Source organism: Nomascus leucogenys, chromosome 3 (assembly GCF_006542625.1).
Source record: "Nomascus leucogenys isolate Asia chromosome 3, Asia_NLE_v1, whole genome shotgun sequence".
NCBI lineage: Eukaryota > Metazoa > Chordata > Mammalia > Primates > Hylobatidae > Nomascus > Nomascus leucogenys.
The window spans coordinates 93,350,910-93,373,072 of record NC_044383.1 but is presented as its reverse complement, the minus strand read 5'-3'; the positions used below and the strand labels follow the sequence as shown (position 1 = coordinate 93,373,072).

General features: G+C 42.2%; 1 pseudogene; it reads right to left on the bottom strand.

Annotated features, from left to right (window-relative positions):
• Positions 1–1,177: 1,177 nt before the first annotated feature.
• LOC100582707 lies at positions 1,178–1,622 on the bottom strand (annotated as a pseudogene).
• Between the last annotated feature and the right edge of the window lie 20,541 nt (positions 1,623–22,163).

Sequence of the window (22,163 nt, the reverse complement as noted above, 5' to 3'; positions counted from 1 at the left end):
ATTTTAATTCTGTTAAATATTGCTATTCCTTTAATAAATTCTTCCCTTTAGTTTCTTCCCTTTTCTGGATTTCTATTAGTTGGATTGTAGACCTCTTGGATTAACCCTCTAATTTTCTTATCTTTTTTTCATGTTTCTCATTATTGCTGGAAAATGGGTTAAGCTTTTCCTTCCTTCCTCCCTCCCTCCCTTCCTTCCTTCCTTTCTTCCTCCCTCTCTTTCTCTCTCTCTTTCTTTCTTTCTTTCTTTTGAGATGGAATCTCACTCTGTCACCCAGGCTGGAGTACAGTGGTGCGATTTTGGCTCATTGCAACCTCTGCCTCCTGGGTGCAAGTGATTCTTCTGTCTCAGCCTCCTGAACAACTGGGATTACAGGCGCCTGCTGCCATGCCCAGCTAATTTTTGTAGTTTTAGTGGAGATGTGTAGAAACTCGAATAGCACTGCATCCACCATGTGTCAGCCTCAAGCCCCTAATTTGAAATTTTTATGTTTTTAAGACAGGATCTTGCCTTGTCATTTAGGCTGGAGTGCAGTGGCATAATCACAGCGCACTGCAGCCTCAACCCCCTGGGCTTATGCAGTCCTCCCACCTTCACTACGTTGGCCAGGCTGGTCTTGAACTCCTGACATCAGCTGATCCAACTGCCACAGCCTCCCAAAATGCTGGGATTACAGGCCTGAGGCACCTTGCCACGCCTATTTTCTAATTTGTTAATTAATGTCTTTTCTATTTGGCAATCATATTTTAAATTTCCTAGAGCTATTTCTTGTTTTCAGGTGTTCTTTTTCCACAAAATTATGTTCTTGTTTTATGGATGAATTATATTTCTTGCTTCTCTGAGGATATGTATAATAATGTTTTGAAATTTTTTTTCCATACGTAGAACCTTTAGTGAGCATCCGCCATACAGAGTAATGTGCCCAATGTGGGAATCTTCCACTCCAGTCCCAACTCCAGCTGGCATCTCCTTGCTTCCCATGGTGCTCCCACCTCTCTTTGATACTCACTTCCTGAACACATGTGACCCCTAGAGGCTGGGATCCCCAGGACCAGCCCCAAGACCACCCCCAAAAGCAGCAGGCCCGGGGTCCCTGGGCAAAGGGATCTTCTGTCTCCAGAGGGGTTGAGGGCCAGAAGCAACTGTGAGGCTCAGCTGGGGTGGAGAACTGGGGTCCTCAGGATTTCCAGATTATCACTGGGAACTTACAGGTGGTCAGGGTTGCCACGGAGGCAGTGACCAAACTCTCCATACCCAGGGTACTGAGGGTGCCATGCAGGAGGCCACAAGTGAATCCAGGCCCAAGATCATTGGGATGAGGAGTGGAAGCTGTTGTCCTGCAAAAAGTAGGTCCCTTGGTGATTGGTGCACAAGCTGTCCATCTATTGGAACACAGCCACCCACAGATTTTTGCATATGAACTTGAGGACACCCAGCTCCTCCCTGAGACGAGCATCTCCAGGCGCAGTCTCTCACCTAGAACCTGGCTCACACAGAAATCCATGCTCTCCAGGATCAACAGGCTTATCTTCTGTCCCCCCATGGACAGGGTTGGGTTTGTGATCCCACAGCTCTGCTACCATCTCCATGTGTAGAAACTCGAACAGCACAGCATCCACCATGTGTCAGCCTCATGCCCCTAATTTGAAATTTTTATATATTTTTGAGATAGGATCTTGCCTTGTCACTTAGGCTGGAGTGCAGTGGCATAATCACAGCTCACTGCAGCCTCAACCCCCCTGTGCTCAAGCAATCCTCCCACCTCAGCCTCCCAAGTAGCTGGGACTACAGGTATGCGCCATCATGACTGGTGGAAATTTTTTTTTTAAATTTTTGTAGAGATGGAGTCTCACTGTGTTGCCCAGGCCAGTCTTGAACTCCTGGGCTCAAGTAATCCTTCCACCTTAGTCTCCCAAAGTGCTAGAATTATGAGTGTGAGCCACAATAGGTAGCCAATTTTTTTTTAAATTAATAAATATGCCTTGTGTTATCTGTTTTCTCTAAGATCCTTTAATTCTATTTCTTTGCTTTGCTGTTTGTCTTCCTGTTAGTGGTTCTCCTCAAATGTCTGATAATTCTTGGACAGCCAAGACACAAGTACTCAAAAAGCTGATCAGAAGTTCTAGGTGTTTGTCAGAGAGGGGAGGAAAGGACTGATTGACTGGTGGGATTCACTGTAGAGGGAGAAGCCAGCAAATGAACTTTTTTTTTTTTTGAGCAAATGTCAGTGCCTGTAGGTGTTTTTCTTCACTTGGTCAGCTTCCACAGAAAGGTACCCTCTCATTTTATCCCTGGGAGTATATGTCTGGCTGTCAATGTTTTGATTGCCAGAGGGGAAAGAGGTTGGAAGACTCATTTGAAACTCCAACTTTCATTAAATCCTCATTTCCCAGTAGTCCCTTACCCATACCTTTGTGTACCTGCACCTGCCCTGCCTAAACCTTTTATGTCCCAACCCTGAAGAGATTAATAGACCTTTCCCTTTTTGCCAGAGTTCGGGAGCAGAGGTTGCCTAGCCTGGCATGGGAGGCAGTGAGAGTGTCCAGGGGACCTCACTGCTCCTTATACAGATTTTCTACCCTCCCTTTTCTTTTCTCAGCCCCACAGAACTCCAGCATTCAATGGTAGTCTCCTTCCCCTACCTCAGGGAATCTTTTTGGTCTGAGGTGAGGGTAACTCTTCCTTATTTATCCTATAACCACCCAAATCTCTTATCTGTTCATTCCCTTCCTTCAAAGCCTCGGCCTTTGAAATTCAAAAGCTGAGGAGTTATACCTCTTTTCTCTGCCTTCTGCTCTCATACTCCTTACATAATGATCTGCATGACTGACTGGGACCAAAAGTCAAACGGTAAGAGAATACTTGGAAAAAAAATATCAGTTAAGACTTCAAAAAATATTGTCCTACTGCACTATTATTATACAGTACTTAGTTCAGACAGCCATAGCAAACATATCATAGACTGGGTGTTAAACAACAGAAATTTATTTCTTACCGTTCTGGAGGCTAGGAAGTTCAGGATTAAGGTGTGGACAGATTCAGTTCCTGGCCTGATGTGCGGACAGCTGTCTTTTTGCTGTGTCCTCACCTGACAGAGAGAGAACATAAATCTCAGATCTCTTCTTATAAGGTCACTAATTCCATTCACATGGGCTCCACCCTCACAACTTAATTATCTTCCAAAGGCCTTACTTCCAAATACCACTACATTGGAGATTAGAGCTGCAAGATATGAATTTGGGAGGTGGATACCAACATTCAGTCTGTAGCAAGTACCTACTAGGTGAGGTCACTGTTAGGTACCTCAATTACATTTTCTATTCAGTCTTCTCAACAACCCGTTCTTTAGATGAAAACTGATGTTCAGAGAAGTTAAATAACTTGCCCAAAGTCACACAGTCAGTATGTCACAGCGCAGGGATTTGGTATCTGATTTAACACCAAGCTGATGTCCTTTCCACAGTAGCAAGTGGCCTCCTGTGAGTTCATAATAAACCTTTGAAAGTAGCAACCAGAATCTAGGATTTCTTCTTTCGTTTGACTAGATAACAAAAGGAATTTTGATTATGATTCTTCAAGAGTACTTACTTATTATGTCTCCTTTCATTGGTTGTTAAATTTTACCATACATCATCTAGTTTTCTAGGTTATTTAGAGACCAGCACATGCATTTCACCAAATCAAACATATTTGAGGAAGCAAGTATTTGTGTTATTCAGCAGTATCTGTATTTACTATCCAAACATCTGGCAATTAACTTTCAGTGCTGACACAATTTCCAACAAATTACAGAGCATTTACAACAGTGTACTGTATGACACAGAATTCCTGGTTTCAGTGAGATTCTCCTAAATACCTGGTAACTGAACCAAACCTCTCAAAAGCCACCATTGGTGGAGGTGGGTTCTGTCCCTCGAAGATCCCTTAGATACCTCAAGACTTAGCACAAGGCCAGTCAGTTCCTAGCCATGTTCATTTCTTCATCAGATGCTCAGAATCAGGAAGAGAGACAGAAGGGAGAAGGGCTAATCCATTATTACATTTAAAAGGAAGCCACAGAAGCCAACACAGATACAAGTGTTGTTGGCTGTCTGTGAGGTCTCCCCTGGCTTAGTGAGACTGCGTTATTTTCAGCTCCGCTGCAAGAACTACTGCCCTCTCCAGCCCTGCCGGCACCTCCCCCCATTTGAGTCTTTACCAAGAGTCTATCTGATCTACTAAGAAGTGATAGTTTGGAACAGGTATAAGCTAGAGGTGAATCCATTAGCTACAGTGATTATCCAGAATCAAGGAAAACTGTAAGTAGGAAAGTTTGCTATGAGGCCCTCTTAGCTTTCCCTTCAGGATTCATCTTGCTATCTCTCTTTCGTTTACCACTTTTGGGTGGCTGTCTAATGTTGATGTCCCATAGGAATTCTTTCCACCAGATCTTCCTCTCACTAAGTTCAGATGAACAGTAATATGTAATTAAGGTGCAACATTTCAACAAGCAAATCTCCAGAGCCAAAAGGAGACTCTAAAATAGTGGCATTTCAGGCATCACAATAGGAAAAGAGCTGGGTACCTTCAACTCATATTTGCTCTGACCCCAATTGAGAGTTGGGATAATAAACAAAGGTAAGTTCCAAAAAATTCAGAACATCCCCTGAGTCCGCTAGGATGGCCCTCCAAAATCTCCTGAAAGTCTCTGCAAATTTAAAGCCCAAACTCCATGTCTTCTAAAACTCTGAATTTGTCAGTGTCTCTGGTTAGGAGTGGTCACATGACCTGAGAAAGCCAACACATCCTTCTGCAGTGGGTAAATGGCTCCCTCAGTTCAGAGCTGTTGGATCAGCTGCCAGGTCAGCATCCTCTCACCGGAGAAGCAGAAACTCCATGGGTTTTGCTGCTTAGTTGAGAAAAAAAACAGGCTCTCCTTGTGTTGTGAAAAATTTCAATCTGCAAAGGCTTGTGTTCCTAAAATGACTAATCATTCAGGGTTTCAATTGCTGCTATTGTTTATTAGAATTTTGTTTAATTAAGTGCTGTTATAGGTAATCATTCTGCTACTGCTCACCTTTCACTACTGAATATTTCATTTTTTTAGGCATGTGATAAAAATTCAGCAATGATAAGATTTGTGTGGGGTGCCTGAATAAATAATTAGGTTTATGCATTTTTTGTGGCTAATCCTGTTGCAGTTATGTTATGTATGTGTTGATGCGTGACCTATTTAGTTTTGGTTTGACCAGGGATTTACTGCACCTGCGGGTGACTCCATGTTACACATAAACATGTCTTTGTTGGCTCCCTCCATCTCCCTCCTCTCTTCATGTTTCTCTCTCTTTTTTTTTTTTTTTTTTTTTTTTTTTTGATTTTTTTTTGAGACAGAGTCCTTGCTCTGTTGCCCAGGTTTTTTTTTTTTTTTTTTTTTTTTTTTTTTTTTTTTTTTTTTTTTTTTTTTTTTTTTTTTGTTGCCCAGGCTAGAGTGCAGTGGTATGATCTTGGCTTACTGCAAGCTCCGCCTCCCAGGTTCAAGCAATTCTCCTACCTCAGCCTCTCAAGTAGCTAGGATCACAGGTGTGCGCCACCATGCCTGGCTAATTTTTGTTTTTGTTTTTTCTGAGATGGAGTCTCGCTCTGTCACCCAGGCTGGAGTGCAGTGGCACGATCTCGGCTCACTGAAACCTCCGCCTCCCGGGTTCAAGCAATTCTTCTGCCTCAGCTTCCCAAGTAGCTGGGACTACAGGTGCACGCTGCCATGCCCAGCTAATTTTTTGTATTTTAGTAGAGACGGAGTTTCACTGTGTTGCCCAGGCTGGTCACGAACTCCTGAGCTCAGGCAATCCGCCCGCCTCGGCCTCCCAAAGTGCTGGGATTACAGGCGTGAGCCACCGCACCCAGCCATTTTTGTATTTTTTTTTAGTAGAGATGGGGTTTTACCATGTTGGCCAGGCTGGTCTCGAACTCCTGACCTTGTGATCCTCCCACCTCAGCCTCCCAAAGTGCTGGGATTACAGGCGTGAGCCACTGTGCCCGGCCTATGTTTCTCTTATATGTCTTTGGTTTTAATTCCACCCAGAAGACTCCCACTTCCATATCTGCATACCTGACCTGACTGCTGGTTTCTTGCTGTGTGCTGGGCACTTCCTCCTGCAGGCTCGCTGGTAGCTCAAACGCGGACTTCCCCTTCATCTCCACAAACTCTTCATTTCCCCAGCCCAGCAACTCCTCCTTCCTATTGCTTTCTGTCTGCTCCTGCCCTCTGCCCTGCAATTTATCCAGTTCGGGGCTTCCTCACTGGCAAAGTCTACCTGGGCCAACCCACCTGGCAGGGACCTCCTGTGAGATGGGACCCGGGATGCAGGGTTAGGCAGGGACATTTGGGATTTCAATTGTGCCCTGGTTAATTATGAGAATGTGGCAATTTTCTTTCCTTCTATGAACCTTCGTTTTCAGTGAGACTGTCCTGATCTACCCCATGGAGTAGTTGATGGGATTATGTAAACGTTTATGTGAAGCTTTTGAAATGTTTGCCTCCGTTCCTACTCTTCACCAGAGTTCTCCAAAGTGGGGTGTGAGCGTGGGGCCGCCAACACTTCTTTGGAGTATGGTAAGAAGATATTAAAATATCTATTTATATTTATTTTATCTAAAAATATAAATTCTGCTTTGCTAATATTCTGCTTTACTAATTTGCTTTGCTAATATTCAGTGTTTGTTTTGACTCCTGGCACTCACCCCTGTGAGTTGTACAGAATATGATCCTCATATTATCTAGTACAGAATATGATCCTCGTATTATCTAGTATAACTGAGGGCCATGGTGCCTGTGTCAGGTGTGCTGTTGGAGAGGCCTCAACTCAGAGGGGGGTGGGCGGCACCCTCCTGTAGCCCCTCAGTGCATTTTGACCACTTGTAGCTGATGTGAGCCCAGTTTAGTGGATTTATGGGTTATGCTTTCTCATTTAACGAAAACATCCACCTGATCCGTGAAACAGTGGCTGCGAAGAAACTGTGGTTGAAAATAGAACTAACAATGCAAGCTTAGGAAAGCACGGGAGTGGCTAAGGGGGCCCCTCTTCTAATCCTTGTCTGAGCTCTTTTTCAGTCCATGTCTTCCTGAGACATAACTTCCTATAATTCAAGAAACAACTTGGGACCTAGTTCGGTCCCACCAAAATAATTGGCCAGTGATCTTTCTGTATAGGATGCTATTTTAAAGAAATTCCACTATTTTCTATTTCAGAGATTGACCTTATCTTCCATCTCCCCAATTCTGGGTCTCGCTCCTGCTGGTTCACAGGTGTGACATTGTGTAGTAAATATGCTTTCTTTTTTTTTTCTTTTTTTGAGACAGAGTCTTGCTGTTGTTGCCCAGGCTGGAGTGCAATGGCATGATCTCGGCTCACTGCAACCTTTGCCTTCCGGGTTCAAGCAATTCTTCCTGCCTAAGCCTCCTGAGTAACTGGGATTACAGGCTCATGCCACCACACCCGGCTAATTTTTGTATTTTTAGTAGAGACAGGGTTTCACCACATTGGCCAGGGTGGTCTCAAACTCCTGACTTCAGGTGATCTGCCCACTTTGGCCTCCCAAAGTGCTGGGATTACAGGCGTGAGCCACTGCACCTGGCTTAATATAATTTCTATAGAGTGCACGACATGGGCACAATGGTCATATGTTAACGTATTTTTAAATTAGACTAAACATTATATTTTAAAAATTATTAAAGTAATATATATTCAATATAGAAAATGTGGTTACTATAAAAGAAGAAAGTAAAAACTAAAATCATACATAGCACTTGGGATAGCAGCTGACAGCTGACATTCCTTTTTGCGCATATCTATTTCTTTTTGTCAAAGATAGATTGTATTGGACACCCTATTCTGTAAACCATTTAAGATTTTTTATGTAGTAATCCATCCAAGGATTAGCTAAATTAACGCTACTCCAAAATTGTCTGAAAACAACTGAAAGGCTAAAAATATCTCCTTAATCCAAATTTTATGCTTATATTTTCTTTTATTAATTTTCTTAATCTTTTGCCCTTTTTATGGATAAGAAATTAATGTTATTTATTTGTCTTATGTTCCTTTAGAATTCTCAGCCTGGCAATCAACTTCTGGGAAAGATTTCAGTTTTTTTTTTTTAGTCTTCTTTTTTTTGAGACAGTGTCTTACTCTGTCACCTAAGCTAAAGTGAAGTTGGACCATCACAACTCACTCCAGCCTCGACCTCCTGGGCTCAAGCAATCCTCCCAACTCAGCCTCCTGAGTAGCTGGGACTATAGGTACACACTACCACATCCAGCTAATTTTTAAAATTTTTTGTTGGAGATGGGCTCTCACTATGTTGCCCGGGCTGGTTTTGAACTCTTGCACTCAAATGATCCTCCCTGCCTCAGTCTCCCAAAGTGCTGAGATTATAGGCATGAACCACTACACCTAGCCAGATTTCAGAGTCTTTTGCAACCTCAGTAATCTCTGTTTTATGTAAGAGGCAAGAAGCCCTGCCAAGTAGAGAGAATAACGATAGCTATTGCTCACTCTGCCGTTCTGCTGCAAGCTTCTCCTGCTTCGCTTTTCCTTTCCCATTGACTTCTAATAATATGAGTGATTCAGACCACAGACTGGACATGTACAAAACAAGGGAGAGAAAAAAAAAGAGGAGAGGGAGAGTAGGGAGTCTTGATGAAATAGCCCATGTGGGGTGATGCAGCATGCTCATGTATTGAGGCAGAAGAAAAGAACTCTTTTTTTTTTTTGAGACAGAGTTTTGCTCTTGTTACCTAGGCTGTAGTTCAACGGCCCAATCTCGGCTCACTGCAACCTCCGCCTCCCGGGTTCAAGTGATTCTACTGCCTCAGCCTCCTGAGTAGCTGGGATTATAGGCATGTGCTACTATGCCTGGCTAATTTTGTATTTTTAGTAGAGACGGGGTTTCTCCATGTTGGCCAGGCTGGTCTCGAACTCCCGACCTCAGGTGATCCCCCAGCCTCGGCCTCTCAAAGCGCTGGGATTACAGGCGTGAGCCACCACGCCTGGCTGAAAAGCAGTTCTTTTAAGTGAAGACTCACACTGCAAAGGTAATGGCAACCTTGTTCCCTTTTGCTTAATAGTGATTTTTTTCATGTATATGAGCCATATCTCAATTATTATGCGTCTGAGAGGGCAAAGACTATGTCCTTTTCAGCCTTTTGATCCCCATATTATCTAGTACAATGGTTTTTTACCAAGTAAACACTCACTAAACATTTGTTGTTTGTGATGACAAGTATGATAATAGGGTAGCATGCACAATAAAATACGGAATCTCCACAGAAAAAGCAGTTTTAGCTAATTCACAGATGACGTGATTGACTAGAATGAAAACTCAAAAGAATCAACAGACATTTATTGGAGCTGATAGGAAAATACAGCCAGTTTGCTGGGTTTATATGGAATATACAAAAGTCAGTTGATTTTTTATAGTTTTATGGGTTGAATGGTAGTTCCCAAAAGATATGTCCACATCCGAACACCCAGAACATGTAAATATACTTATATAGTAAGAGTGGATATTACCTTTTATGACAAAAAGAAGTGTTTAAGGATTTTTTTTTTTTTTTTTGAGACAGGGTCACTTTGTCACCCAGGCTGGAGTGCAGTGGCACCATCTCCACTCACTGTAATCTCCACCTTCCAGGCTCAAGCAATTCTCTTGTCCCAGCCCCCCAAGTAGCTGTGACTATAGGCGTGAGCCACTGTGCCTGGCTAATTGTATTTTTTTTGTAGAGATAGAGTTTCTACATGTTGCCCAGGCTGGTCTCGAACTCCTGAGCTCAAATGATCCTCTTGCCTCAGCCTCCAGTGCTAGGATTACAGGCGTGAACTACCGCATCTGGCAAGTTAAGATTTTTTGAGAAGAGAAACTTGTCTTAGATTATCCAGATAAGTCCCAAGTCTAGTGACAAGGGAGAAGCAGACGGAAATTAGACACACACAGGAGAAGGCCATGTGGAGACAGAGGCAGAGGTTGAAATGATGCAACCACAGCCTAAGCAGAAATGCCAGGGCAGGCTGGGCGCGGTGGCTTACACCTGTAATCCCTGCACTTTGGGAGGCCGAGGTGGGCGGATCTCCTGAGGCCAGGAGTTCGAGACCAGTCTGGTCAACATGGTGAAACCCCGTCTCTACTAAAAATACAACAAGAAGAAATTAGCCAGGCATGGTGGCGGGCGCCTGTAATCCCAGCTACTTGGGAGGCTGAGGCAGGAGAATCACTTGAACCCGGGAGGCGGAGGCTGCAGTGAACCGAGATTGTACCATTGCACTCCAGCCTGGGTGACAGTGCAAGACTCTGTCTCAAAGAAAAAAAAAAAAAAGAAATGCCAAGGCAGCTACCAGCAGCTGGAAGAGGCGAGGAAGAATTTTTCCTTAGAGCCCCTGGAGAGAGCATGTCTCTGCTGGATTTTGTATTTTTAGCCTCTCTAACTGTGAGAGAATAATTTCTGTAGTTTGTTATTGCAGGCTCAGAAAACTAATACCAGAGTGTCCAGAAGAACAGAGTGCTGCTATTAAGAACGTGTGCTCTGGAGCCAGAGTTCCTTTGTCAGAATCTCCACTCCACCAGTTACTAGCTGAGTAATGTAAGGCACACTAGGTAACAGCACAGGGCCTGCTGTGAGTCTAGAGCATATAGACCTGTGAGTGGTATATTGTGAACATGGAACACATGCTAGTTATTTTTATCATCACCCTCATTACTACCATTATTATTACCACCAGCACAATTAGAAAGTGCAGCGTGAGGCCGGGCACAGTGGCTCATGTCTGTAATCCCAGCACTTTGAAAGGTGGAGGTGGGAGGATCGCTTGAGCCCAGGAGTTCAAGACCAGCCTTGGCAATATGTCGACATCTGTCTCTACAAAAAATTTAAAAATTGGCCAGATGTGGTGGCATGTGTGTGTAGTCCCAGCTACTTGGAAGGCTGAGGCAGGAGGATTGCTTGAGCCCAGGAGGTCGAGGCAGCAGTGAGTCATGTTTGTATTACTACCTGTATTTACCACTATCTGTATTTTGTAATAATAATTCCCCTGCTGTTCTTAATAATTTAATCACATATTGTTTAGTTTTTGCCTGCTTATAAAGGGTACATATTTGTTTCTGACTTTTTTTCTTTTTTATGAGACAGAGTTTCACTTTGTTGCCCAGGCTGGAGTGCAGTGGCACAATCTTGGCTCACTGCAACCTCCGCCTCCCGGGTTCAAGCAATTCTCATGCCTCAGCCTCCCGAGTAGCCAGGACCACAGGTGCCCGCCACCACACCCAGCTAATTTTTGTACTTTTAGTAGAGACGGGGTTTCACCATGTTGGCTAGGCTGGTCTTGAACTCCTGACCTCAAGTAATCCATCTACCCCAGCCTCCCAAAATGCTGGGATTACAGGCGTGAGCCACCATGCCCAGCCAACAAACACTGTTTAAGTTTAAAAAATACATAGTATCTCAACAAAATCGTCCACAGAAGATGAAGTTAGTAAGCCAGTAAAGCCAAAATCAGAGTTTAAAAACAATATATATGCAAGTATCTTCTCAGTGGAGCACTGGACGAGATGGTGAAGAGGAGATGGTGTGACTGATACACCCTGATTCTGGATGTTCACATCTCTAACTAGCTCAATTTTTTTTTTTTTTTTTTTTGAGATGAAGTCTCAAAGTCTTGCTCTGTCACCCAGGCTGGAGTGCTTGGCACGGTCTTGGTTCACTGCATCCTCCGCCTCTCAGGTTCAAGCAATTCTCCTGCCTCAGCCTCCTGAGTAGCTGGGACTACAGGCACGCGTCATCACATCTGCTATTTTTGTATTTTTAGTAGAGACAGGGTTTCACCATGTTGGCCAGGCTGGTCTTGAACTCCTGACCTCAAGTGATCTGCCCGCCTTGGCTTCCCAAAGTGTTGGGATTACAGGCGTGAGCCACCACACCTGGCCAAACTAGCTCAATTGTTAGCTCTGTTACAAGTAGGAGAAGGAATGGTAAAGGCCCTATGAAGCAACTAAAGAAACAGGAACACATGCTCTCAGATGGGAGGAGGGAAATTCAACGGCCATGCTGAAATAAGAAAAGTGGAGGAGGCCAGGCACGGTGGCTCATACCTGTAATCCCAGCACTTTGGGAGGCTGAGTCGGGAGATTCACGTGAGGTCGGGAGTTGGAGACCAGCCTGACCAACGTGGAGAAACCCCGTCTCTACTAAAAATACAAAATTAGCTGGGCATCATGGCGCATGCCTGTAATCCCAGCTACTCGGTAGGCTGAGGCAGCAGGATCGCTTGAACCTGGGAGGTGGAGGTTGTGGTGAGCCGAGATCATGCCATTGCACTCCAGCCTGGGCAACAAGAGTGAAACTGCTTCTCAAAAAAAAAAAAAAAAGGTATGATCATAAATGCAATGTAAGTCACTTAAAGGATGGATTTTTTAGGGATGCATTTTCTGAAAACACTTCTCAATACATGTATATAAATTTCTTTTCTCAATTTCAGTAAGCATTTGTGGAATACACACCATATGCCCACTGAATGTCAAGGGTGAGGATGTTCCAGGGAATGAGTGTTTTACCGTTAAAGAGTCATCAGTTTGAGACTATTGTTGTTTTCATCAAGAAGGCTCTTGTAGGTGACTTTTTGTATCTGATTTTTAAGAGTAACAAGGGAAATGTGAAAAAAGTTCTTATTAAGTTTTCATGATCATCAGGTTAGGTTTCTACCATAAAGTAGTATGTTTATATTGTTTGGACACTATAAACAGCTTTTTTTTTTTTTTGAGACGGAGTCTCACTCTGCCGCCCAGGCTGAAGTGCAGTGGTGCAATCTTAGCTCACTGCAAACTCCGCCTCCCAGGTTCAAGTGATTCTCCTGCCTCAGCCTCCTGAGTAGCTGGGTTCACAGGCAGCCACCATCACGGTCGGCTAATTTTTGTATTTTTAGTAGAGACAGAGACAGGGTTTTACCATGTTGGTCAGACTGGTCCTTGAACTCCTGACCTCAGATGATCTGCCCAGCTCAGCCTCCCAAAGTGCTGGGATTACAGGTGTGAGCCACTGCACCCGGCCTATAAACAGCTTTTTAAGTTAGTGTGCTTTTAAAAAATTAAAACTAGATGGTTGATGAAGAAACAAAAACTTAAATTAATCAGAAGTGTGGATAGAAATGTTTGACTGACACACCTATTTCATTTCAATTTAGACTTCTTTTTCAAAGAAAATTTTTGACTAGAGTGTTTGCTTATAGGAAGAGCCTTATTGCTGAGTCTTTTTTCAAGTGTAAAAAAATGTCCCACATTGGAAGAAGAAGAAGAGGCTAGAACGACCCCTGGACTGACCAAAGCCCTGTGTCCAGCGCCTATGTCGCGCCACTGTCGCCGCCACCACCATGCCCAAGAGAAAGGCTGAAGGGGATGCTAAAGGAGATAAAGCCAAAGGGAAGGACGAACCACAGAGAAGATCCGCGAGGCTGTCTGCTAAACCTGCTCCTCCAAAGCCAGAGCCCAGGCCTAAAAAGGCCCCTGCAAAGAAGGGAGAGAAGGTACCCAAAGGGAAAAAGGGGAAAAGCTGATGCTGGCAAGGAGGGGAATAGCCCTGCAGAAAATGGAGATGCCAAAACAGACGAGGCACAGAAAGCTGAGGTGCTGGAGAGGCCAAGTGAAGTATGTGGATTTGTGATAACTGTGTACTTATGGTGACTGTACAGTTTGAAATACTATTTTTATCAAGTTTTATAAAAATGCAGAATTTTGTTTTACTTTTTTTTTTTAAAGCTATGTTGTTAGTATACAGAACACCTCATTGTTTTTTGGGGGGAAGGGGCATATGTCACTAATAGAATGTCTCTGCAGCTGGATTGATGTGGGGGAAACACTTTTCCCTTTTAGTTTTGAGAGACTTCCTCTTGGCTCCCAGGAGGAGGGATTCCCTGACTTTGACACACATGGCCTCTTGGCACAAAAGCCTCGTGGTATGGAAAAACAAATTCGTTTTTATGTCCTCTTCTCCCTTTCCATCTTTCAGCATATACTTAACTCCCTTAAGCCCAGATATCGGTTGGGACCTGACCCCCAGTCATTGGTTACCAGTGTGTCAGGCAATCTGGACTTTCCAGTGATGCCACTGAGATGGCACCTGCCAAAAGGAGCAGTGGTTCCATTTCTAGATTGTGGATCTTCAGATAAATTCTGCCATTTTCATTTCACTTTCTGAAAGTCAGGGTTGGCTTGTGAAAAGTTGTTAAAAACATGCTAAATGTGAAATGTCAACTCTCACTCTAAACTTTCCCTGTTCAGAGCATCAGATGAAGACTTCATTGGGTTTTTTTTTTTTTTTTTTTTTTTTTTTGAGACGGAGTCCCGCTCTGTCGCCCAGGCTGGAGTACAGGGGCGCAATCTCGGCTCACTGCAAGCTCCGCCTCCCGGGTTCACGCGATTCTCCTGCCTCAGCCTCTCCGAGTAGCTGGGACTACAGGCGCCCGCCACCCCGCCCGGCTAATTTTTTTTGTATTTTTTAGTAGAGACGGGGTTTCACCGTGGTCTCGATCTTCTGACCTCGTGATCTGCCCGCCTTGGCCTCCCAAAGTGCTGGGATTACAAGCGTGAGCCACCGCGCCCGGCGACTTCATTGGGTTTTATAGTGGCTTTCTGATTTTTGGTAGTCCATTGAAGAAGGGAGTTTGAAAGTTGTATACTGTTAATGATTATCTGCCCTGTCCTGCCTGAAATACCATGATTGGTTATGGAAAGTATCTTTAATAAAGCTGGATACAGTTTGGCTTGGGAAAAATAAGTTCCACATCAATATAACTGGGAACACAATGAATAATCATTAAGAACTATAACAAGCATTTATGTGTGACATATGGACTTTCTAACTTCAAAATAGTTGCAGTTAAAGACATGTTTAACATGACCATTAAAATGAAAATGGATCATTAAATTCTAGATCGAAGGATGGAGAAATAAGTAGAGCGAAATCTAAGCTAATGTTTTACCCTGACTTATGTATAAATTTCTCTGTAAGCTTCCTAGTAGTCAAGCCATGATGGCATAGGTTATAGGTTATAAACTATAGAATTCTCATTATTTGCAAACAGAGAGATAAGTTCCTTGGGATAAAATATTTTAAGTTTTAAAAATATTTAACTTAAAAAATTATCATGTAGTTAATTATACAAGAAACATTGAGCCACATACTTAACCATGGTTTCTGAAAGATAGAGAAATATTATTCATGTAGATAATTTATATGTTTTTCTTCAACAAAAACCTAGACTATAGTATTTAGATTTTACAGAGTAAGATTTTTGTTTTGTTTTGTTTTGTTTTTTTGGGGGGGATGGCAGGTGGAGATTGTATTAGTGAGGATCCTTTCAGAAAAGAGAAGGTAATTCGAGTTGATAGAGGGACTCTTTACAAAGATGTATGTGGGATGCAGGGAAACCATAAGAAATTGTGCAGTTCTGTGGGGCTAGTAACAAGGGATACTGTTACTCTCCTAGGCTTGAAAGGGATAAAGAGAAGATCCCATCACCAGAAGAGAACTTGGAGACAGAGACTGAGCAGAGAAGGCTCTTGGACAGGAGTAGTGACTTTTAGTCAAGAGATGAATCCAGCCTGTGGTACCCCCACAGAAAGCCAAGGAAATAAATACCTTTAACTTTCCACCTACTCCCTCTGATCTCTTGCTGGTGCTTTTCATTGGCTGAATTCAACTAGAAGCTAAGGGTAGGCACAGGGAGTCTGGTGGTGCTTGTTAGCCTTCTGGTGCAGAGAAAGGATGAAGAAAGGACATATGGAAGCTATCAAGCCAGGAGGACATATTGGAAATTGGGGAGCTTTATAGAGTTCACCCTTGCCCCATTTTGATAAGCCTCTCTGGGTAGAGCAGAAAGGGACTTGCCCTCCTGCCTTTCCCACTCAGACTTTGGCGGAGAATCACTGCAGTGTAATGAGAGATGGTCATTCTGTTAGCTGTGTGTAAGGAAAAAATGTTGAGAACCAATGATCTGTAAGAAAGGACAATACCATTTTCCTTAAACGTTTCTTTTTCTCAAATGGATTTACACTGGAGATAAGTCACAGCTCTGGAATAGAGAAATTTAATAGAATATGAAGAAGTCCTTAAGTTTAGAATATCAGATGGGTTATGAGTCAGTGCCCACAGGCAGAATTAGATAACCCTTGGGGAGAATAGATTCCCTTCCCCATGACCTGGGGGTAGATCTCACCCTATGTGAAGGCAGATACACTAATAGGGGCCTCTGAGGACCATGTCTGGTGACCTGACATCTGGATGTTGCTTTGATTGCTCATAGATAAGCGCACCCCAAGCCCAGACAACTTGAAACCTATGTATCCCTATAGCAGCAATAATTATAATAGCAGCCAGGCCTACAAAGCCAACTGCATTGCCAATGAGGCCATTTAAAATATTGAAAGATACACTCTAGAACATATGAAATCTCTGGCCTAATCTCCAATATTATATGTTCTCTCCAATTTGAAAATCCACCATTAAAAAATAAAAACAAAACCAAGTATAAAAATGTAAATACAGGTTTTTTAAATTTGTTTTTTTGTTTGTTTTGTTTTTTGGCACGCAGTCTTTCTCTGTTGCCCAGGCTGGAGTGCAGTGGTGCAATCTCGGCTCACTGCAACCTCCACCTCCTGGGTTCAAGCAATTCTCCTGCCTTAGCCTCCCGAGTAGCTGGGGCTACAGGCATGCTCCACCACACCCACCTAATTCTCATGTTTTTAGTAGAGGTGGGGTTTTGTCATGTTGGTCAGGCTGGTCTCTAACTCCTGATCTCAGGTGATCCACCCACCTCAGCCTCCCAAAGTGATGGGATTACAGGCGTGAGCCACCACACCTGGCCCACAGTTATATTTTTATACTTAAACTTTATATAAATCCAAATGCTTCTTTTTTTACACCAAAATATAAATATTTTTCAAACCTAATCATGTGAATGGAAGATTGTTTGGTTCCAGCGCAGCACTGAGGAGGAAATGGAATTTATTGAATTCACATTCTGTATTATCTTCTTGTGCTGCTAGGGAAAGAAGTGACAGGTTGAAAAAGTTATTAACTTCTCGTGTGTATTAAAACAACACTTGAAGGCAACTGACTTTAGATAAGACAAAATAATCAGAACAGCCTGTGATGTTACTTTAGTTTAAATCCAGTCTGCCCTGAAGCTCAAACAGAGATAAAGAGCAAGAGTAGGATGAGTGTTTTCACTGAAGTCCTAACTTCAAATATGTGAGGGTCTCAGGAGGTTATCCAGTCTATTTCCAGTCTTTGGCAGGATTACAGTTAAACCAGCTCAGGCAGATGGCAATCCATCTTATTTCTAAAATTGTCCACTCAAGGAATTCCACATAACTCTTTCCATGGTCCATGATCCTTTTATAACCGTATTTTTCTTTAAATCTTCAGGGGATGTATGCATATAACAAATGGAAAGCATAAAGCAAAGTACATATGATCCTCTTCCCATCATGAAGGGGGCAGAATTATCTGCTAGTATCTATGATGATTTGTAAACAATACCAATCCTAGACCAATCTCTCTTCTTTATCCAACCTCACAAATATTCTGCCTCTCTAAGTAGCCCTTGTACCTTTGCCCCTCTTGTTTCCCTTTGTTTCCTCCTTTCTCGCCTGGTTCAGAATGCCTAGGAGAGTTTGTATAAGATTCTTAATGCCCTAGGAATAGGAAAAGCAATCATGCCTCAGGCCATAGGGATGTTGTCAGCACCATGGACAGCGGCTTATCAGGCTTGGCAAGCATTGTACAGAGGTATAACTTGCCAGTAGAGAATGTTGATGACCTTTTTAATATCTTTGAAAGTCTTCATCAATTCATTCCCCTTCTCTTCTTAGCCTTCTATTTTATTGAGGTAGATGACGTTAAGACTTCAACTTTTCGGTGCAGGCATAGGAGCCCACATCTCGGTAGTCTATGAGAAGGAGGGGCTCAGGCTGACAGGAGGCAAACTCATCTAGGCCTGCTGAAGTTAATTCATCACTTGGCTCTAGGGTTCAGGGAACAAAATACAGAAGGCAATGAAGAACAATGGAATCAGCAAGAGAGGTAACGCCTCTCTTCTCTTGCAGATGCCTCAATTAAATCTATTTCACAAAGGATTAGTGGCCCCGAAAACATGCAATTATGCCATTCTTCACATCCCTTATTTTACTGGTTAGAAAACATTTGCTGTAACTTTATATCCATTAAAAATTAGCTATTCAGTCTTGGCTATGTCACCTAAAATCTCTGTCTAATCTTGGAGAAAATGGAGAAAATTTCACAATACTTCTCAAAATTTTAAATGCACATATTTTTTGACCCTACAACTCCAACACAGAAATGATCCAACAGGCTGGCATGGTGGCCCACACCTGTAATCCCAGAACTTTGGGAGGCCAAGGTGGCAGGATCACTTGAGACAAACCTGGGCAACATAGCAATACCCCATCTCTACAAAAAACTTTTAAAAATTAACTGGGCATGGTGGCACACGCCTGCAGTTCCACCTACTCAGGAGGCTGAGGTGGAAGGATTTCTTGAGCCCAGGGGTTTGGTGCTGCAGTGATCTATGATCACACAACTGCACTCCAGCCTGGATGCCAGAGTGAGACACTGCCTCTGAAAAGAAAAAAGTTCCATCAATATAAGACTGTTTAAATAAAGTATAAGTTTATACAATCAAATATTAAGAAACCACAGAAAAGTGGAAATTCACTATATACTCATATGAAAGATCTCCAGGATATATTAAGTTTAAAAAAGCTGGGTTCGGCCGGGTGCGGTGGCTCAAGCCTGTAATCCCAGCACTTTGGGAGGCCGAGGCGGGCGGATCACGAGGTCAGGAGATCGAGACCATCCTGGCTAACACAGTGAAACCCCGTCTCTACTAAAAATACAAAAAATTAGCCGGATGTGTTGGCGGGCGCCTGTAGTCCCAGCTACTCGTGAGGCTGAGGCAGGAGAATGGCGTGAACCCGGGAGGCGGAGCTTGCAGTGAGCCGAGATCGTGCCACTGCACTCCAGCCTGGGGCACAGAGCAAGACTCCGTCTCAAAAAAAAAAAAAAAAAAAAAAGCTGGGTTCAGAACAATGATTATATTAAGATATTATATAAAAAGAAGAAAAATCATGTATAGCCATCTGTACTAAGCATATAATATCTCCAGGAGGATATACATTAGAAATAAGAAACAGCAGTTTCTTCTAGGAAGGGAAATTGGGTGGATAGAGGTGAGAAGTGGAGGGGTGTTTTTTTCAGCATACACCTTTATGTACTTTTGGAATTTTGAATAATGTGAATTCATCAACTATATAAAAATGAATAAATAAATTTAAATAAAAATGAAATAAATTATCTGTGACTCAGTTTCTTTCTCTGTGAAATGGATATAGTCATATCCATTTGGATATAGTCTGGATATAGTCATATCCATTTGATTGTCCTGAGAATCAAATAGAATAGTGTATGTAAAGGTGTTTTGAAAAATATGTGTTCTTCATATACGATGTTTATTGCTAGTATTTTAGTAATGTATGGACACTTTAAGTTCTCCACATGGCTCCTAAATTTTGGAGTTTAGAACTGGACATAACTCTGCAATAATGATAATAAAAAGTAAATTAAATATTTGGGAGGTATTTTAGAGTTTTTCACTGTAGCATGGCTATGATATAAAAATAAATTTATCCTGCACTTCCTTTTGCAGTCTTTTCCTTCATGCAGTTAGAATAATTTTTGCCTTTTAATAATGGGTACTTTTCAGCTGCCTCAAAAGAAGGTGAAGCATGCTCAAGCTGATTGGAAGGGCTTAATGAGATTATTCAGTAACTTGTAGAAAACTGCAGTGTATAAGAAAAGGGAAAACAGCTAGATCATTAAAATGCTTGTGTAACCCACTGAGACACTGGAAAGGGAAATCCTTTGTTGGATTTGTAGAAGGAAGAAACACTATACTTTCTGGGAAAAAAATTTTGGCGGTCTTTTTACAACATATTTTTAAAATAATTTTAAAAAGCCAGTTTAGAAGGGTTTCTTGTCAGTCCTAAAAGACAGAAGGAGATTTGAAAGGTGGTAGTACCCCTAAAGGGATGTGTTTTTAAAAAAGGAACTGCAGTTTTCCACATTCCAAGGGGTCCCCTGAGGCCATCCTACACCTCATTAAATACATGAACAAGCATGAGACTTGGAACCTCTGCAGAGACTTCTGGCCTAGTCTGGCAGAAAAAATGATGAGAGATTTGTGGGTTGTATGAAGTGGATCACGGTATAACATAAAACCAAAACAAATCACCTCAGGCCCTACCAAGGGAGAAGACTATTAAAAGAGGAAAATAAACCCACCATCTCAGTTCATTTTTTTCTCCTAAGGAATATATTTTTTTCTCCACACATTTATGCCAAGAGAATCCAATTTATTTTCAGAATGTCTTCTCCTTTTCCCTTCTTTCTCTTCCTCCCTGAGCTATTCCTCCTTCCTTTTTCTTTCTTCCTTCTTCTCCTCCATTCTTTTTCTTTTTCTTTTTCCTCCTCCTCTTCTCCTTGTTCTTCTTCTGTATTAGGAGTTAGCAAACTTTTCCTGTAAAGAGCCAGAAAGTTAAATATTTCAGGCTTTCCAGGCCAAACTGTCTCTTGCAACTACTCAACTCTGCCCCATGCAGTGCAAAAGCAGCCCTAACAAGACGTAAACAAATGGGCAAAGCTATGTTCCAGTAACACTTTGTGTATAAAGACAAGCTGTGGGTCAAATTTGTCCCTCATAACATAGTTTATCTGCTCTTGTTCTATGTTATAATAGTTTAAATAAAGTTCACAGTGCAGCAGGACAAGCTACAGACAAAACCCCTCAGACACCGAGTTAAAGAAGGAAGGGCTTTATTTGGCTGGGAGCTTCGGCAACATTCACGTCTCCAAAAACTGAGCTCCCCGAGTGAGCAATTCCTGTCCCTTTTAAGGGCTTACAACTCTAAGGGGGTCTGCGTGAGAGGGTCGTGATCGATTGAGCAAGTAGGGGGTACGTGACCGGGGGCTGCATGCACTGGTAATCAGAACGGAACAGAACAGGACAGGGATTTTCACAATGCTTTTCCTTACAATGTCTGGCATCTATAGATAACATAACCGGTTAGGTCAGGGGTCAATCTTTAACCAGGCCCAGGGCACGGCGCCAGGCTGTCTCCCTGTGGATTTCATTTCTGCCTTTTAGTTTTTACTTCTTTCTTTGGAGGCAGAAATTGGGCATAAGACAATATGAGGGGTGGTCTCTTCCCTTAGCAGAAGAGATATAATCATCACTAACTGTTTAGGACAACAGAGTAGCTCTCTGGAAGAAAATACATTTGTACCATACCTCACACTTCTTTAAAAAGCTCAAAGGTGATAAAAAAAAAAACCAGTAAATAATAATAAGACCAGAAAAGAGCATAGAAAATCATTTTAATACGTCAAAATAGGGCAAAAGTCTCTTAAAATTATTTTAAAATTATAGATTCAACCACATGAAAATGTTTGTATAAAGCTACTATAAGCTAAGTCGGGAGACAAATGACAAGCTTTGCAAAAATATTTGCAACTCATGTCACAGATAATAGAATAACCTCCTTAACATATTGATTTCTATGAATCAATAAGAAAAGTAAACAAGCACTCAGAAGAAAGGTGGGACAATGCTCTGTCCAGAATTCACAGAAAAGGAAATGCAAATTGTTGTTAAATATTTTAAAAGAAATGTTCTACGTCATTCATAATAAGAGACACACAAATTTATACTTAAATACCGTTTTCACACATCAGATAGGCAAAAATCCAGATATTTGATAAAACACTGGGTTGACAAGGCCTTCCTTTATACTGTTGGTGAAATATAAATTGATACAACATTTATGGAGGGCAATTTGGCAATACCAATCAAAATTTGAAATAGATGTCTTTTTTGATGCAGCAACTCACTTTAAAGAGCTTAGTCTATAGGTATCACTGGGCATATGCAAAATGTCTATACAATGTTAGTTATTGTTGCACATTTTGTAAGAGCAGAAATAGGACGTGACATATGTGTCTACTAATAGTGGATTGGCTAAATCTCTTATGGCATATCTGTATCATGGAATATTATGTATCTGTAAAT